The sequence below is a fragment of the Gobio gobio genome, assembly GCF_949357685.1.
Source record: "Gobio gobio genome assembly, chromosome: 9".
Classification (NCBI taxonomy): Eukaryota; Metazoa; Chordata; class Actinopteri; order Cypriniformes; family Gobionidae; genus Gobio; species Gobio gobio.
Window position 1 is genome coordinate 38,664,860 of NC_137115.1, and position 3,904 is coordinate 38,668,763.

The following is a 3,904-nucleotide window of genomic DNA, read 5'->3' on the forward strand; positions in this document are numbered from 1 at the left end:
TATTGTGTTTTTGACTTGGTCAACAAAACCCCATACTTGGTCAACTTTACTGTAGTAAACGCAGCACAATGGAAAGTGAAAATGCTGGTTTAATTCAGCCATATACGTTTGAACCAAGCCTGCCACACTCGTGTTGAAAACTGAAGCAAAGCGTCTCGATCGCATTGGTCCCAGTATAGCTCATCATAACCCAAGCTCCTCCATGTATTCAATTTACGGAAAAAGTGTTGTGCCTCTCGTGCAGTTCAAAATACTTACGCTACGTCAGACGACACTGCACACCAGTTACGCTCGTCAGACGTGGCGTAAGCATTTATTGAACTGCGAGAGGAGGAAGTTCTTAAAGGCTTGAATACGGAAGGCGATCGGCCGGAAGCTAGATACTTTATCAAGTTTTAAATATGGATGTTTTTCTTACACAAAAATGCTTCGATTCGCTTCAGAAGGCCTTTATTAACCCCCCGGAGCCGTGTGGAGCACGTTATATGACGGACAGATACACTTTTATGGACTTCAAAAACAGAGCCACAATCACTGCCATTATAAAGCTTGGATTAGCCAGGACTTTTTTAATATAACTCCGATTTTATTCATCTGAAAGAACGTCATATACACCTAGGATGACTTGAGGGTGAGTAAATCATGGGCTAATTTTAATTTTTGGGTGAACTATCCCTTTAAGCTTTAATTTCTACATTTCCATTCCTGTTTATTTTACACCGACATAATGAATTGTTCTGCATCTCCGAGAGTGTAGGCGGGCATTTGATATCGCGGCTCTATTTCCTGCTCTCCGGTCCTGCATTTACTGCGCAGACTCGGTCCCAAATCTGGGCAAGATATCAACGCCATATTCTGAGGTTTTTTATTTATTTATTGAACACCTAGAACAAAACAGAACAAAAATATACACCTATAAAGGCATTGATGAATACAAATAAAACAAGTATTAAGCAAGGCCATAGTTTTTCCACTTGGTCGCCATCTCTGTTTGAAATCTGCAATTGCAGTTATTTGCGGAATTATCAACTTTACGTGAATTGTATGGAATTCCAAAGCTGCCAATATTAAAATAAATAAATACATAAATAAATGTAAAAAAAAATATTTATTCTTTTATTTATTTCTACATTTCTATTTTTATTTATTTCCACATTTATTCATTTCTACATGTATTTATTTCTACATTTATCTATTTCTACATTTATTTATTTCTACATTTCTTTGTCCGTAGGGTAATGGGGAGGGCGTGGTTTACCTCAGAGTAGGCGAGGGCATAGGGCTGAGGCCACAGTAACACCTTGTGGTCGAAATACAAAAGTATAGCCTACTGACTTTGATACTGTCGGTGACTTGGATAGGCATATGGCTAAAATCTTACTCTGTGAAATGGATCGGCTACTCTTTATTCCGGACATGGCCGAATATGCGTTGTATTTTAAGTGTTTGTCACATGTTGTGGATGTACAAATAGGAAATATGAATGTGAAATGAATTTGTGGTCTCGTTTCAAATGCATTACGTCGACGTCACCATATGTGTGCAGCTTCCTTTCCGTCTTCTGACTGGTAATGGAAAATATCAAGCGCTTCCATTTCAGAGTCCCTGTCTGTTGCTGTTCATGTTTGTTAGCCCAGGACATTTTACAAATCCAGACCAGACGATGTTCCACGGCCATGTCCGGAATAAAGAGTAGTCTATCCATGTCATACAGTAAGATTTAAGATTTTTGCCATATACCTATCCAAGTTAGCCTTCAACATACCATTTATACAATAAAAGTCAAAGGCTTGTAAACATCCATTTCCATAATCTTGTATAAGTTATGCTCTCTTTATACACGGTGTGCAGAATTATCAGGCACGTTGATTTTCTGATCATATTTTTTTTCCCTGGCACAATTTACAGATTACAAACCACATTAATCTTAATAACTAATAATTTTGTATTTAATCATTTAAAAGTGATATGTTCATGAAGACTGGAAATAAAAAAATGCCTTATATTCAGGTGTGCAGAATTTTTAGGCACGCTTTCTTTTACAGATACAATGAGCCAAAAAAGAGATTTAACTTTTAAAATTATGAAATGCCCATAAGAAGGATACAATACTAATGCAATACTAGAAATTGCAGTTAAGGCATGACCGTTGGACAGTGAAATGCTCATCGGGTCAGCGGGGTCAGACAAAAACAGGTGGTGAAGATGTTAACTGCCAAATAATTAAGAATTAAGGTGAAGAATTAAGTGGGAAACCATCAGGAAACCTTCAGTCTCCAATGCCACCATTTTCCAGAACTGCAACCTACCTGTCCTGGAGTCTCCAGAAGTGCAAGGTGTCAGGATCTCAGACACTTAAGTTAGGTAAAGAATCCTAAAAAATGACCCCCACTTATTAATAATCACAAGCTGAAGTGTTGTAAAATACATGAAGACTGCTTTTTTATAGGCTTTATAGACAGATAGGTTGAGTGACTCTTGAAGGACCAGCAGCACCACATCCCCTTGTACGACTGTTTGAAGAATTCATCTTCCAGAATCTGGCAGTATGTTTTGGGAGCTCATTTTTAGTCCATCTCTGCAAAACGGACTTCAGAATGGGAGATCGATTAAAAATGCGGCACATTTGCTCTCACTGATGCTCCGAAAGGTGCGTAATAGTTAGGCTATGCTTATTTAACTTTATAGTGTTAAATAAAAAATAAAAACATTTGTGCGTACCGTCAGAGGAAATCCATGCATCCATTAAGTCAATAACTTCACATCCTTCAATGAACGCAGATTTCTAGCATATTTACTTGAACTTCTAGGTAATATCTGTTTGACCCATTTCAGAGGCAGCCAAAATCAGAATTTGAATGGACTGTGAATAAAGCTCTCTCTACGAACTTGACATGCGATGCCCGCTGACTTATGCGCAAAGAGATCTATTGTATGTTACTGTACAATGCATTTTTAACAAGCAGAATAATACAGCATCACAAAACATAGTCTCATTTTTACCTGTCTTTTAACTATTATTGTATTTTAAAGGACAAAAATATGAACTTTATTAGCTTTTACATCAAGTCAGCTGTCACTTTACTTTGCGCGAGGCCCTGTGCGGTTGCACACTTGGAACAGCCCTTGCGATGGTACTGAAGCCAAGTATAATTTGAATACTTAATTATACTTTTAAGTATAGGCCTATCTCGATCAAAAGATTGAGTACAAATAGATGCCAAATAGACTTTTCTGTCAGTATAGGTCAAGTATACTTAAGTGCAATTTTAAGTAGACTGAAAGTATACTTTCTTATTTTTAGTTTAAAAGAAGTATACTAATAGTAGAACACTTAAATAAACTTATTTTTCGTAAGGGTTGTCTTAAAGCATATTAAAAACACCACATACACAAAACCAAAATACCATGGTTATTGTAGTTAAACCATGGTAACCACAAATTATCCATGGTTTTGCTACTCTAACCATAGTTTAACCATGGTATTTGTGGTAAACTGTGGTTATATAAATGGTAATCAATTAGCCAAAAAACGTCTCGGTTACTACCTTGGTTCCCTGAGAGCGGGAACGAGTATTGCGTATGGGAAAAACTCCTTTTCTCGAGAATATGACGTCAAAAATGTTTATCCTATATTATCTATGTAAAACGCAGTGTTGCTGCACAGCGGATCAAACAGAGCGTGCTATGTGCTGATTGGCTGTGCTGCGGCAACTGCAGGAACCTATGGCGAGGCAGCCAAGTGGGCGAACCAATAAGGTCGCTATAAGAATTCCCGCCGAAATAGGTTGCTTAAATTAGCATATCAAAGCTATAAAACACCATAGGATTCAGGTTAAATCGACTGAAGCGATACCCTGAGAAAGCACAAGTACGGCGCGTTACGCAATACTTGTTCCCTCTC